We start from the raw sequence: 16,441 nt of genomic DNA, 5'->3' as shown, positions 1-16,441 counted from the left end.
CTTAGAAAGGTAGATAAGAAACAGCTGTTCTATGGCAGGCACAGACTGTACACAGGATGTAAGAAGAAGACCTCCAAAATTATGTCTGGTGACTTCCAAGTGCCAGGGGCCAACAAAACAACTGAGCAGGAAAAGGCACCAATCACTAAAGCTGAGAATTGGTCGCATGCTGCAGAATATTCCTTTACACTGTATGAAGATGTGTCATTGTGATTGGTTTAAGAAAGAGCTGAAAGGCTATTAGCTAGGCAAGAAGAGGTTTGGTGGGACTTCTGGGGTCAGAGAGGACTAGTAGAGGAAAAAGGCAGAGTCACCAGCCGAGATTCAAAGGAAGCAGGATGGGCAGTACAGAGTAAAGGTAACCGAGCCGCATAAAAGAACATAGATCAAAAAATAAGGGTTAATTTGAGTTACAAGAACTAGTTAGGGACAAGCAGAAGCTATAGACCGAACTTTCATAATTAATAGTAAATCTCTGTGCTGTTGTTTTGTGAACTACAGTGAAAGGTGAGAAACAAGTCCTCCAAGTGTTCTCTGCCTTCCATATTTGTACCATGGCATGTGTGCACATATACACACAAAGAAATACAATGTAATACATGTAAAATAATAGTAGTAGTAACAACAGCATGCAAGTAACTAAACATATGCTCAGTATCCAGGCACAGCAACTGACTCAATAGGGCTGGGTCAATGCTTCCTGTTGTTTTTAGAATTGTTCTGGCCAAACCTCTTGATTTTACACATGGAAAATACAGGTTACAAAAGTTGATGCTCATGGAGACACAAAGCTCAAGGCTCAAATCCTACCCTGGAGCTCAGACCTGTTGCTGAAGGCACAGTGAGGGCATGGGATTCCTTCAGAAGTCACCCTAGTTCCCTTTGTTTTACTTATTCTCCCTCATGGCATAACTCTACCATTACAGTTGCTTTCAGTAAAGCGTTTGCTTTCCTGCCTTTACAAGCCTTCAGTAAGAACTCACTAAATTATTAATTAGCACTACTAGACTTGGATTTCTAAAAGACACCTCACATCTAATAGATCTAATAGCAACTTGTAATTTCCTCTCACACTCATCCTTCCTCAGTGACACTGCTATCCATCCTTCCAGGTGTGAGGCCAAATTTTTTCTTTCCTTCATGCCTTCCACCTAACCCACAAGCAAATACCATGCACTATACTTTCAAGATACATCCAAATCCAGCCACTCTCACCAGCAACAGCTCTCCTAGATTTTGGCCTGGCCTGTAATAGCCACGGTCAACATAACAGCCAAATACTGTTTTGAATATGTTAAGTCACACAATGGCCCCCCTCTCATCCGGCTCCAGCACCATCTTGTCTCATCCTGAATAAGCTCGTCTTTCTTGCAGCCCACACAGCCTGCTGCATCTCACTGGCATGTCTTTCCTATAAGATGATTCCCTCTTATCAAGTCTGTCATGGCACCCATAAATCTCCTTACCATTCCTCAAGCATTATGGGAATACTCCTGCCTCAGAACCTGTACATTTCCTGCTCTCTCTGACTTACAAGTCATTGCCCACTTGACAAATACCTATATAATCCCATAATTTTGGAGGCTGAGTTGGAGACCAGCCTGGGATACACAGAGAGACAAGAAGGTTCCTGTTCTACATTAACTGTGGGCTCACTTCCTCGTGTCCTACAAATCTTTAATTTAGGTGGGTGCTCTCCATGTTCACCCCATTCCTAGTGTCCAGCTCTTTATTCTGCCTTACTTTTTTTTCACAGCACTTATGATCACTAAACAAATATTACCATCCATTTCCTTATTTGTTTACAAACCCTAAGTGTTTACCGGAAGGTGATCCACCATTAGAATCTCACAAGATCGGGGCTGGAGAGATGGTTTAGTGGTGAAAGCATTAACTACTCTTTCAAAGGACAGGGTTCAATTCCCAGCACCCACATGACAGTTCACAACGGTCTGTTCTGACACCCTCACACAGACATACATTCAGGCAAAACACCAATGCATTTAAAATAAAAATAAAAAGAATCTCACAAAAATCATTTGTTCAAAGCTGAGATTATTCAAGAACAGTCATAGATTCCCAAGTAAATATATTACCAACCCAGTATTTGGCAAATATGCAACATGTTTCTGTGTAGTTTTTAAGACTTGTTCTGGGGACTAGAAACCAAACACAGGTCACTATACATACTGAACATACACTTGCCTATAACCCCAGCCCCTGAGACTCTCATAAAGAAAGGCCTTAAGGGGTGATAGGTCTTGTGAGTAGAATAGGGTCTATCTGAAGTTGCCCTTGTCTAAGATTCCTGAAGCCATACAGAAACTGGTTAAATCTGAATATTTTAATAATGAAACAACAGCCAGGCAGTGGTGGGGCACTCCTTTAGTCCCAGCACCTGGCAGGCAGAGGCAGGAGGGTCTCATTGAGTTTGAGGCCAGCATGGTCTACAAAGTGAGTTCCAGGACAGCCAGTACTGTTACACATAGAAACCCTGTCTCGAAAAACAAACAAACACCTATTGGCCAACATCCCAAGAACAAGGACATCTGTCTGAGCATGAGATCCTTGAGAAGCCACTGGAGATGAGAGGCTAGCTGTAAGAACTAGGAGTTAGGACCCAGGAGGAAGGCACAGGTTGATCCTGAATCATAAAGGGATACAACTCTATGAACATACCAAATCCCACTAAATTATATATTGTAAAGATACTGCATGGTGAGTTTTCCCACAATAAAACTGCTATGTACAAGAAAATGGAACGGGGGCTAAAGAGATGCTCAGTGGTTAAGGACACTGGCTTCTCTTCCAGAGGAACCAGGTTTGACTCACATTTGACCAAGGCTAGCTAACACCTATCTGTAACTCTAGTTCCAGGAGATAAAACACTTTTTTCTGGTCTCTGAGGGTACCAGGCACACACATAGTATACATATGCACATACAAACAAGAACACCCATACACATAAAATAAAAATAAAAATTGAAAAGAAAACAGAATAGAATTGGAGGGGGTAGGAATTATACAGACTATAAAGTCGACTAAGAAGCAGAAACTAGGACTAGACAACAAAGTCAAAGAGCTAAGGTTATAGATAAAATCTGATACTTTGTAGTCTACAGTTATTTTACCTTGCCTTACTTGCAAACAGATCTCAGCACTACCTAGGCACTCCATTTGTGAGAATAGAAGGCAGACACTTGAGAGAAAAGGAGACAGTAACCCTTGCTCACATACCACTTTAAAGAGTCCCTCCCACTGAACTTTGTAAACACATCATGTCTTGGTAGTAAGGACTCTTCAAAAAAAAAGCAAGAATCCAATAATCTCAGACTTGTTGGCAACCAAACCTCTACTCCTGAGAGGAGACGGTAGCCATTCCATACAGGACCAATGGTCCCATCTCTGGCATCATTGTTTGATGGTTCTAAAGCTCCCTCTTACTTATCTCATCTACCAATGCAAACAAAAGCCACAAAGATTCACAAGCTGAAATGTTGCGAGAACAGGAGGACATACCGCCAGCCTCGGGGAGCTCTGTGGCTGCCACAGGAGTAGGCTCTAGTGAAACAAGAGGCTTTTCTCAGACATCCTGACACATGCAGAGGTTCCTCAGCCTCCAATGGGATTATGCCTCAAAGAACTCATTCATTTTACATTGAAAATGTAAATTAAAAATATAAGCCTGGGGGTTGTTAAGACAGTGCCATGGGTGAAGACTGCCAAGCCTGACAACCTGAGTTTGACCCTCTGGACCCACGTGGTGAAAAGAACCCACTCCCCAAAATTATTCTCTCTCTCACACACACACACACACACACACACACACACACACACACACACCATGGCAAGTGCATATGTACTAATTAATAAGTAAGTGTTTTGTTTTGTTTTTTAATGTAACTCTGATGCAGAAGTGCATGTCTATATCCCCATCACTCGGGGATGGAAGCAGTAAATACTCAGAAATTTAAGGCCAGCTTGGGCTACATGAGACACTGTCTCAAAAATAAATAAATAAATAAATAAATAAATAAATAATGCAAGATACCTAGCCTACTTACCTGGTTTGAATGTTTCCTTTACAACTCAGAGAAATTTTATGACCATAGTGACAGCATTAAGGGGTAGGACTTGATTTTTCTTCCTGTGGGTTTCAGGTGATACGATGTCTCATATAGCCAAAGATGACTTTTTCCCAATCCTCCTTCTTCCTCCTAAGGGCTGGGAATACATGTAATCTGGGGTAGGGCTCTTGAGAGGAGACTAGGCCATAAGGATTCAGCTCTCATGAAAGGATAAAGGCAATAGTGGGTTTCTGTCTTACACACATTCCTACTAGTTCATCTTATACAGCACAAAGGCCCTCAACAGACACGGAGAATGCTCAGCCTCCAGAACTATAAGCCAAATAAACCACTGCTTATATATGCCTCACTCTGTGGTATTTCTCTTATAGTGACAGAAAACAGACAAAGTAACCCACTAAGCATCATCGATTGGTCACACTAGACACTATACCATATGGGTGGTTCATCCACGTGAACTCATGGCTAGCTGACCAGGAACTATGGCTCACTGCAACAGCAGAAAACAATGAGAACCCAAATTAGAAGTGTGTCTCCACTGAATGACTATCACTTCACACCACTGTCAATCAAACCAGAAGATTAGGAACTTAGGGCACTCTTCCCTTTCCCATCCTCTTCTATTCCCTACTCCAATTGCTATCAACCATGTATATTTCCTCCTTCTTCCCTGCCTCCCTCAGTTACCTCTCTTCTCTCCAGTGATCTAGATGGCCTCTGACCATAACTGCTCAGCCCTACGGGCAGTCAGCCTCTACTCTAATCTGCAGGACAATGACCCCAGCTAAGGCAGCCTCTAACCAACAACCAACCCATCATGGCTCCAGACTCAACATCCAGTCAGTTTATGTATCAGTGTGCCCACTGTAATGTTGCTGTTGAGCTAAGAAAGCGGTTCTCAACCTATGGGTCCTGACCCCTTTCACAGGAGTCACATACCAAATATTTACATTACAATCCATAACAGTAGCAAAATTACAGTTATGAAGTAGCAATGAAAATAATCTTATGATTGGGGTCACCACAACATGAGGGTAAAGGGTCACAGCATTAGAAGGTTGAGAACTATTGATATAAGGGAATAACAGAGAGTATGCCCAATGGTACAGCACTATGATGTCCAATGGTACATCACTATGTAACTTTCTATCATCTGACAAATAGAATGGGCAGGGTCCTTTTGTTAGTGGGATGCATACATATGAACCCTCTGGTCCCAGCTACTCTGGAAGCTGAGGCAGGAAGATTACTTGAGCCCAGGAGTTTGAAGCTAGCCTGAGTAAGATAGTGAAACCCTTTTGCAAAAAATAAAACAATGCAAAACAAAAAGCCTTATCTTTTGGGGGTTTGTTTTGTTTTTCTTATTTATCTTTATCTTATATCCATTGATGTTTTACCTGCATACATGTTTGTGTAAGGGTACCATATCCCCTGGAACTGGAGTTACAGACAGTTGTGAGCTGTGGGTGCTGGTAGTTGGAAGCTGTGTCCTCTGGAAGAGCAGCCAGTGCTTTTAATCACCTCTCCAGTCCCTTTCCCCCACTCCATTTTTCTGATTTTCAAGACAGGGTTTCTCTGTGTAGCTGGGACTTAAAAGAGCACCACCATGCCTGACTGCCCTTATTTTTTATTTTTTTTTAAAGATTTGTTTATTATGTATACAGTGTTCTGTCTGCATGTATGCCTGCCTGACAGAAGAGCATCAGATCTCATTACAGATGGTTGTGAGCCACCATGTGGGTGAATTGAATTCAGGACCTCTGGAAGAGCAGCTAGTGCTCTTAACCACCAAGCCATCAATCCAGCCCCATCTTCTTTATTTTTTAAAGAAATATACTGCAATACTTACAATTATAATATGATACATGGGGTTTGTCTCAAAATAACAAAGAACAAGAGAAAGAGAACAGGGAGAGCACACAAATGAAACACAGTTGGCCACGAACTGTTAACTGAGTAAAGTTTTTCTTTGTTTGTTTGTTTTGCTTGTTCTGGAGCTAGCTTTACAGACTAGGCTAGCATTGTATTCAAAGAGATCCACCTCCACCTGCCTCTGACTCCAGAATGCTGGGATTAAAGATGTGCGCCACCACCACCTGACTAATCAAATTATTTTCTACAACATTTATGTTTCAGGAAAATAGTCCCTTGCATGGTGGACTCCATAGGTCAAACTAGATAAACCTAGTAGTTACACCCATCAGAATAGATTGTTTTATAATAATAATTAACAAATAGAATATAACAACTCTTGGTAAGAATGTGTAAAACTGGAAGCCTTGTGCATTGCTAGGAATATAAACTGGCATTACCACTGGAGATGGTGGTACATGCCTTTCATCAGCGGCAGTGGTGGGATCTCTGAGTTTGGGGCCAGCCTGGTCTATGGAGGGAGTTCAAGGACAGCCAGGACTAGGCACAGAAATCCTGTCTTGAAAAACAAATAAATAAATTGCCACTATGGAAAATTCCTTTAAAAAATTTAAAAAGAGCCCAGGAGTCCATTTCTAGGTATATGAGCCAAACATAGGAATGCAGGAGGCTGAAGCAGGAAAGTCAAGCTCAAGGATAGCTTGTACTACAGAGCAAGACCTTGCCTCAAAATAAACAAACACACAACACATACTGCAAGGCCTCAAAATATTTACATATTCATTCATAGCAGCCACATTTACAATACCCAAAGGTAGGGTAATCCAACTATTTACCAATGAATGAACAGATGAACAAAATATGTTACTCAGCCTGAAAAAGGATAGAGGCTAGGGACATAGCTCAGTGGTAGAATGCTTGCCTAGCATACATAAAGTCTTGTATTCTATTCATATGACTGAAGAAAGGAAAGGAGGGAAGGAATGGGAGGAGACAAGGAAATCTGGACACACTACAATATGAACAAATCTTGGAGACATTAGTGGTGTAAGCCAGATACAGTAAGATAAATACTGAATGGTTCCATTTATATGACCTCCTTAAAGCAGGCAAATCCATAGAAAATAGAATGAAGGTTGCCAAGAATGTAGGGGATATAGACAGGGAGTTGTTTGATGGAATAGAACTGGGTGCTGATGGCTGCATAATTGCAATTGTACTTAATACCACTGTACATTTAAAATTAGGAGATTTGTTGTATTTAACCACCAAAATGAAACACAACGAGCAATAAAAGTCCTCTTGTAGCAAAACTCAGCACTTTCAAAGCCAGCTCAGGTCAACCTAGACATCATACCTTAGTGAGGTTCTCAAAAGAAGGGTGTAGTGAGCGCTGCTGGGAGAGTAGAGCTGCGGAGAAAGGAAAAACTACCTAGGCACATGGTCTAGAGTCCAATCACCACCTATGGAAAGAAAAAAAAAAAAAAAGCCTTTAAATGGGTTTGAAGATAAATGTTAAAGGAAGGAAAGCATTTAAGAAAACTAGAAACAACCACCCCATTATAGATACGCTCCCAAAGAAAACCTCTAAATTCAAAGCTGGCCCCACAAAGGCGAAACTTCCAACCCTGGACCCACTCCCCTCTACCTAGCCCAGCATGTTGGTTCAGAGCAGACTCTGATGGATAAAATCCCACTAACAGCTAACTAACTAGCCATGTAACCTTGAGCGAGCATCTGTACTTGTGTCTGTTTCCCATATGTAAAACAGAACTAGCACATAGCAAATGTCATATTTGTGATGTTATGCCAAGCATGGTGGCAGGCAGGCTTCCCCTCACACCTTCCAGATCACCAACAGGAAGTGAATTTCAGAAAGGACAGAAGTCGTCTATAACCATACCACCCTGAACGCGCCCAATCTCATGTGATCTCGGAAGCTAAGCAGGGTTGGCCTGGTTAGTACTTGGACAGAAGTTTTGTCCACAGTTCCCTGTCCAGAGCTCAGGACACCGCCCACTGAGGCCGAGGATGCTCACCAGGACAGGGAGTGGAGCTGGAAGCTGGGGAACCTGCGGTAGGGAGAGGACTGAGGAGGCAAGCACTGAACCCTTTGAGAGTGAAAGAGGAGATGGCAACAGCTGGCAGAGCATTCTTTCTTTAATGAGCTGGGTTTTGGTTTTGCTTTTTATGGTTTTTCAAAACGGGGTTTTTCTGTGTAACAATCCTAACTGTCCTGGAACTCAGTCCATAGACCAGGTTGGCCTCAAAAATCACAGAGAACCACCTGCCTCTGCCTCCTGAGTGCTGAGATTAAAGGGATGAGCCACCATCTCCAGGCTTACTTAAGTGGTTTTTAACCATAGCTGAACCTGAGGATTACCTTGGGTACTTTGGAAACTGCTAATGCTTGGCCACTACCCCAAGATTTAGATTTACTTGGCTAGTGTTCTGAAATAGTCAACAGTCTGTTAGTATTCAGAACAACAAGAGGACAGCAGGGTGACAGTGTACCTATAATCCCAGTATTCAGAAGGCCAAGGCAGTAAAGTTGAAGACCAGCCTGGGGTTACATAGCCAGCTAAACCCTGTGTTTAAAGACAGGAAAGGGGCCAGACAGCAGTGGTTCACACCTTTAATCACAGCACTTGGGAGGCAGAGGCAGGAGAATCTCTGAGTTGGAAGCCAGGCTGGTCTACAAAGCCGAGTTCCAGGATAGCCAAAGTTAAACAGTGAAACCCTGTCTCGAAAAAACAAAACAGAAAAGGGGCTGGGAAGTTGGCTTAGTGGTTAAGAGTACTGGCTGCTCTTCCAGAGGTTTGGTTCACAGCACCAGCACGGTGGCTCACAACTGCCTGTACCTGTTTCAGATCTGACACCCTCTGACCTCTACAGGAACCAAGAAAACACACACACACACACACACACACACACACACACACACACACACACACACACGTAAGCAAAACACTCACACACATAAAATAAAGTGTAAAGGCCTAAATAAATAAACAGTAATAGCTGGGTGGTGGTGGCACACACCTTAATTCCAGCACTCAGGAGGCAGAAGTTGACGGATCTCTGTTTATGGCCAGTCTCAACTATAGAGTGAGTTTCAGGACAGCCAGGGCCACACAGGAAAAAACCTGTCTCAAAAAGAAATAAATGAATAATAATAAAAAGGTAAAAAGTCAGCCAGGTGTTGGTGGTGCACACCTTTAATCCCAGCACTTTCATATATAATGAGGCGCACTTGAGACAGAGAAAGGAGGATCAGGAGTTCGAGGCCTGCCTGGGCTATATGGAACTCTGGTTAAAAGAAAAGAATAAACAACTTTTTAAAAAGTAGAAAACAAAACAAAAAAATCTTGTTTTAAGGTGGAAAATGTCCTGTCATTGGCCTGGTGATACATGGAGATAGATGTTGTGCTTCATTAAAAAGCCTACTTTTCCTAGGCTCTCATTTCCCAAGTGATATTCCAATAGAAGTTGATGACTCCAAACCTTGGAGCTTGACTTGTGTTTATTTATTGTTGGGTTGTTTTTTTGTTTTGTTTTTTTTTTTTTTTTTTTTTTTTTTTGTATTGTATTGTATTGTATTGTATTTTTCCAAGACAGGGTTTCTCTGTAGCTTTGGAGCCTATCCTGGCACTCGAAGGCCGGCTTCAAACTCACAGAAATCCGCCTGCCTCTGCCTCCTGAGTGCTGGGACTAAAGGTATGCACTACCACAGCCCAAAGGAAACTGGAGAAACTGGAGAAAATAAGAAAAAGGAGGAAATGGACACAATGCAGGACAGCGTTCCTTTACTTTCTTTTATGCACACCAAGCCATATGCAGATTCTCCCCATGGAGAGCTGATCGGCTGGGCTGGGAAATGATACTGCCTCCCTGAAGCTGTGTCACAAAGAGAAGGTTTAGGGTGCTTGCTGTTGCCTTCCTTTGGTCTATTACCCTTCTGTGAGCTTGCCCCATTTTCATTTTTTAGGATCAAAAAGCTTATTTTATAAATTATTTGCATATTTTCATGCTCAGCTCGTGGGGCACCCTTAAACTTCTTTACGTATCATATTGTTAGACAGGCGTGGTGCTCGCCTTTAGTTCTAACACTGTGGAGGTGGAGGCTGGTAGATTGAGTTCAAAGCCAGCCTGGTTTATAAAGTAAGTTCCAGGACAGCCAGGGCCACACAGAAAAACCCTATCTGGTGAGAAAGAAGCTTCAATTGTTTTCTTCTATGCATATACCTTGAGATCTATTTTTAAATTATTTTTATGTAACTATGTGTATGAGTATTTTGTCTACTTATGTCTGTACACCATGTGCACACTTGGTGTCCTTAGAGGACAAGAGAACAAACTGGATCCCCTGGGACTGAGTTATAAACAGTTACAAGTTGACATATGGGTGCTAGAAATTAAACCCTGGTCCTTCAGAAGAGCAGCCAGTGCTTTTAACTGCTGAGCCAGCTCTCCTTCCAGACTGAGACCTATTTTTGAAAAACAATGTTAGGTTGTGATAATCATTAGGAAAGCTTGTGTGAAACCAAAGAACTACCTGCAACTGGCTGTACATCTTTCAGGTATCCTGTTAGCTTTCTTGAAAGGTTTAAGAGCTTGAATTACTGCCAAATTTAATCATATTTTCTTATTAAAGGGTTTTATTGCTTCTGTTGGTCTTTTGTTTTGTTTTTAATAAAACACATCTGTCTAGAAGAGGAAGAGGGGGGAGTTCATTTCTCTCTCTCTCTTTTCTTTTTCTGTTTTCTTTCTGGCTGACCTTGAACTTGCTATATAGCCAGGCTAACCTCAAACTCATAGAGATCCTCCTGTCTCTGACTCTCAAGCACTGGGATTAAAGTTGTGCTCCAATATACCTGGCTATTTCTCTAATATCTAAGCTCCTCTGACCTTTCTCACTTCAATCATGCATTTCCCAGCCTGACTTCATCTTTATCTTAATTTTGACAGGTCAGCACTTATTTTAGATTCTAAGGAGAGATACAGATAACATTAATGGAAATGTTGAAGGAAGGGGACAAGACACCCCAATTCTGCAGAAAGGGACACGGATTAAATTTTCTGAACTTTTTCTTTTTCATGTTTGGATCCTAACATTTCAAAACATAAACTAGGCCAGGTTTTGGTGGTCCATGCCTGAAATCCCAGCACCCCAGGAATGGAAGCAAGAGGATCAAGAGTTCAAAGCCTGCTTGCACAACATGAGATACTCTCTCAAACAAACAAAACATAAACTAACAAAAACTACTATAACATCAAAAGTAGGACAAAAGCCAGAGGCTGAGAGCTGAAGAGGTAAGGGATTAGGACTACTGTCCAGTGTGAGTAAGTTCTGAATGTACCTGGCTATTCACTCTAAGAGAACCTTGGTGCCTCCAGCCATGGGACTCTGGCCTATGAACCAGAGTCAGTGGTGTGCAATAAACAGTCTGGCTGCACAGAGGAGCTAACAGACCTGAGGCTTTACTAATCCAGGCTGGCTGTTTCTCCCAAGCCACTGAAATCACAGACTTTGGGTTTGATGTAAGAACTTTACCATTTACAACACATTACTCTCACCTCATGAGAAACTCAGCAGTAGGAGAGCCATAACTGATACTCAAAAAAGGATACCTAGGCTTCTGCCTGCTTCCAAAGACCAAGATGCCCTTGTACTAAAAGCTCTGAAAGTTGTAGTCAGTTTCCCATTTCCCAGCATGCTCATCTTCCAGGATCCTACTGGACATAGTACACATTTTCCTTCAAATTGGTATTGAGACATTCACTGTAGCTCTTGTCATAATTATGACACACCTTAGTGTGTTGTAAGACCAACATTAAAAAACATTGTTCTAGAATATTTTTCTAGATTAGGTTTTTTTGTTTTGTTTCTTTTCTTTTCTTTTCTTTTCTTTTTTTTTCAACATAAGAAACACAAAAGCCTGTCAGAGCCAAGGAGTTTCCAGGAACCCCATTCAATTTAAGCCACTCTACAAATAAAGAAACAGAGGCCTAGAGAGGCAAGGCACTCAGATCAGAAAAAGTACGCAAATGGAAAAGAATTTTTGTTGCCTGCAATGTTCCCAGCATCCCTGGCAAGACCACAAGCCCCTGCCTAAGGCCTTCTCATCACAGGAGTTAACCCCTGGATCTCCATCCTGTGCTGGAGAAAGCTTATTTAACCCTTAATCAGTGATTCACACCCTGGATGAACACTGGAAACACCTGGAGAGGAAGTGGACCTAACACAACACCTGACCCCAGGTCAGCCCTTGTCTCAGCCTCTGGGTGGGCCTCTGCACTCACTCATACCTTCCCTGTCTCCTTAACTCACTGGCCTGCAGGGTTTTTCCCTTTGTTTCTTTCTCCATGCTGATCACTCTTCCCTCAGCCACTTGCACAGCCAGTTCTCACCTTCAGATCGCTACAAAGATCTTTTTAGCAATGATACTTCTCTGATTTCCTTATATTTTACTTTGAAATAATTTTTCTTTAATAGCCCAAGCTGGTCTCCATTTCTTCTGCCTCAGCCTCCTAAAGTGCTAGCCTTGATTTCTCATTCATTCATTCATTAATCTATTTACCCAATCTAATTTTATTGTGTGTGCTTGAGCACTAGTGGGGGGAGAGGACACACACGCACGTGCGCGCGCGCACACACACACACACACACACACACACACACACACACACACACACACAAACACACAGTATATAAGTGGAGCAACTCCCAGGAGTCAGCTCTCTCCCTTTCCCATGTGGATCCCAGGAATGGAAGTCGGGTCATGGGGCTTCTCCATGAGCTCCTTTACCCACTGAGCCATCTCATCAGCCGCAACTTCTCCATTTAAAATAAGAAGCCCAGGGACTGAAGACATGACTCAGTAATTAAGAGCACTGTCTGCTCTTCCAAAGGACCTGGGTTCAATTCCAAGCACCAATATGGCAGCTCACACCTATCTGTAAACTCCAGTTCCAGGAGATCCAATCCCCTCCTCAGGCCACCTATGCAGGCACTAGGCTTGTATATAGTGCATAAACATATGCACAGGCAAAATACCCTACCATAAAACAATAAAAATTTTAGAAATAAAATAAAAGAAACTCAGAGGTGGAGATGTAGCTCAGTAGTATGGACTTTGCCTGGTATATTGGAGACCAATACCCAGTATAAAACAGAAAAAGAAATCTCTCTCCCTCCCTAAGCCACCTACCCACCATACCTACTTTACTTTTCTTTATCTACTTCTCACCACCTCTCATATTTAGTACTTCCCTGTTTATTGACTATAAGCCTCCAAATTCCTAGGGAATGAGCTCTATAAAAGGAAGATTTTTGTCATGCTCTCTGCTATATTCCCAGTGCTTTGTGCCTGAGATATAGCCTACCTCGTATAACTTGCCACACACATTGGCCAGCACCAAGGAGCTTGAGACAGGAGGATTCCAAATTTGAGGGCAGCTTGCAATACAGAGACCCTATCAAAAAAGACCAAAAAACTAAGTAGAAGCCTAATGAAACAGAAATAAGTATTTCTAGTCAATTTAATCCCCTTAATGGGCTTGTGAGTCAGATAATCTGTCCTTAGAAACAAAATCATAGACAGAAAGGGAAGCTGAAAACAGGTGGAAGGGCAAATAAACGGACTTCAGGTAGCACCCTAGTGCGCCCACAGAGCCATGCAATAAAGGGTGCTCCACACTGAAGCAAACTGCTCTCAGCAGACCAATACAACAGGCTTTTCTCTGAGGAAACAGCCAGTCAGGAATGTGACCCACAAGAACGTGACCCCTACTCACCACCACCCATTCACTGAGACAGCCTCCTACTTCACTTCATCCGCTTCAGAAACTTGTTTGAAGCCACCTCCATGTTGAAGGTTGGTGCACTGGAAGTCTTTGTCAGTGATGACACAGTAGTGTCACCCTGCCATCATCAAGTCTCATTGACACCGTTTGTTCCCTTCCATGTCTGTTGACTTCTGCCCTGTTGTCTCATTCCTGACCACCTCTAGTCTCTCCCTCTATGTTCAGTTTGTGTGACTCCTTGAGACCAATGCCCCTCAAACACTTACTTCATTACATGACTTACTACATGCAAACAACCCAAACCTAAAATAGTTTCTTACTGCCTAAGGTTTACCCAAGGCCAGGCTCTCCAGGAGATTTAAAATGCAGGCCTAGACCAAGTCTTCTGAGCTGAGATCCAGCAGCTGCTCCTTTACCTCCCCAGAGCCCCTCACCACTGCCTTCCCCTCTACACAGTAGTAAGTGACAAGACTGCAGGCCATCACAGGCTAAATCATGCCCAACCTCTACTACCAACAGTGTTCATTCTCCTCCAAAGGACCTCTTCTTCCTTCTTTTCATCCTCCGGCTCTATGGTACTCCCGTCCCATTTGCACAATATGTATGCTACACATGTGTGTGCACACACATTGACTCATTCCATGTTAGATGCCTGGTGTGGTAGTTTATGATTGTAATTCCAGTACCCAGGAGACAGAGGCGACAGGACTGTCATGAACTTGAGAAAAGAGACACTGGTTCATGACAAAGAATCAGAAACCCTTTCTCAACTGGGGTTCCAACTCCCAAATCAGAAATTAGAGAGAATATATTCTCAGTTCTGAAACAAGTGAAAGAGCAGTCCACATAAATAAAAAAAAAAAAAAAAAAAAAAAAAGGAAGTTTTAGGCAAATGAGAAAAACAGAAAAGTCTGAAGCGGGATCAGCAGGATGGACGGACAGAAGGTAGATGATGAGGTCACTGCAATGACTTAAACTTTTAAGATTAAGTGTTGGTATGTGCACATATATGTGTTCAGGTACCTGAAGAAGCCAGAAAATGTGTCATATCCTCTGGAGTTGAAGTTATGTTTGTAAGCCACCCACCACCATAGGTGCTGGTCCTCTGTAAGAGCAATATATACTCTTAACCACTGAGTCCCATCGCTCCAGCTTCTAGGACTTGGATTTTTAATCTATAAGAGAACTTGGAGCAAGGGGTGACACATCCATATTTTAAGAGAGATCTGGCCAGATGGAGGTGGCTCATACCTTTAATCCCAGAACTCAGGAGGAAGAGACAGGCAAATATCTGAGATCTAGGCCAGCCTGGTTTACAGAGTGAGTTCCAAGTCAGTCAGGGCTACACAGAGAAACCTTGTCTGGGAGGGGGAGGGAGGGAGGGAGGAAAGGAGGGAGGGGGAGGGGGAGAGAGAGAGAGAGAGAGAGAGAGAGAGAGAGAGAGAGAGAGATTTTCTCCTTAAATTGCTCTCAAACTTTTTCAAGTGAACATTTATGGATGGATGGAAGGATGGAAGGATGGATGGATGGATGGGTGGGTGGGTGGATGGGAGGAAGGAAGGAAGAAAGGAAGGAAGGAAAAAGGGATGAGGTTAATCTAATTCCACCTCTATTTGAAAGTCCTCATACCCAATGTCAGACACATGTTAACCAACCAACAGAGGACCAGATTGGCCTGGTATTGAAAAACAAGTAGCTCAAAAGTTAGGGACTGCAGGATCTGATAGCCATCAAAGTTTCTAGCCAAGTATGGTAGCATTATTTCCTATATTAGGCACCTACTGTGTGCCAGACCTTGCTTCACAATAGATTGTTCCTGTTCATGTGAGGGAATCTATAATCCTAGCACTTGAGAAGTAGAAGCAGAAGAATCTGGAATTCAAAGCCAAACTCAAGCTACACAACAAATTCAGAGCTAACCTGCATGAGACCTTATCTCAAACACCAAAATCAGTTCCTTTTAGGGGCCAGAAGATGGCTCCACAGATGAGAGCGCTGGCTGCTCTTCTAGAGGACCCAGGTTTGATTCCCAACACCCACATGGCAGCTGACAACCATCTGCAACTCCAGTCCCAAGGGAGATGGGGCAGATCTAACACACTCTTCTAGCCTCCATTGGTACTTCACAGACACACATGCAGGCAAAACACCCATTAAATAAAGTAATCAAGAAGGGGGAATTTCTTTAAAAGGTTTTTTTTGCTACCCTCAATTCTCTCCTGCCATGCAGGAGTGTGTCACTTCGGAGTCCTTGCCCCAAGTGCCTGCCTTAAGTCCTAGGCATTCCCTTAGTTAAATTAATTCCTGATAATTAGCTTCCAGTTTGCTGATAAACTACAAAAAGTATAAACTCTTCCAGGAGGTGTGAATAATTTTTAAACTCCTCTCTAGGTTAAGAATGAAAAAGTAATGGCATATAAGCATGGCATGCAATAAACTGGGGCTCTTCTTTTGTGGATAGGGTTCCCTCTTGAAGAGAACAGGGTCAGTGGTGACAACTGACTGAGTATTCGGCTCAGTGACAGGGTAATGTCCTGGATTAAATCCCCAGCACCAAAAACAATTAAAATGGGGTGGAGTAGGGGAGCAAGTAATGAAAAATGAAATTATACAATTACCACCATCTCCTTCCAAATGGTGTCACTCTATTTTGAATGTCAGAGATGTTCCCAAGA

The 16,441-nt window shown here is 42.6% G+C and overlaps 1 protein-coding gene across 3 annotated transcripts in view; it reads right to left on the bottom strand.

Moving 5' to 3' along the window:
• Znf592 (zinc finger protein 592) overlaps positions 1 to 16,441 on the bottom strand; it is a 49,076-nt gene that overhangs the window by 23,493 nt on the left and 9,142 nt on the right. The window contains exons 1-2 of one of the 3 annotated variants that reach the window (XM_051206577.1): positions 9,003 to 9,021; positions 7,318 to 7,423 (exon numbers count right to left, since the gene is read on the bottom strand). The exons of 1 other annotated variant lie outside the window; for it this stretch is intronic. The gene's annotated coding sequence lies outside the window, so the exon portion shown is untranslated. Of the gene's footprint in view, positions 1 to 7,317; positions 7,424 to 9,002; positions 9,022 to 16,441 lie in introns of those variants that run through there. One more of the 3 variants, XM_051206576.1, reaches the window with a different exon arrangement.

This window comes from Phodopus roborovskii, unplaced genomic scaffold (genome assembly GCF_943737965.1).
Source record: "Phodopus roborovskii unplaced genomic scaffold, PHOROB, whole genome shotgun sequence".
In the NCBI taxonomy this organism is placed as follows: Eukaryota; Metazoa; Chordata; class Mammalia; order Rodentia; family Cricetidae; genus Phodopus; species Phodopus roborovskii.
Note: the sequence above shows the minus strand (reverse complement) of the source record. Positions and strands in the feature narration are given on the sequence as shown.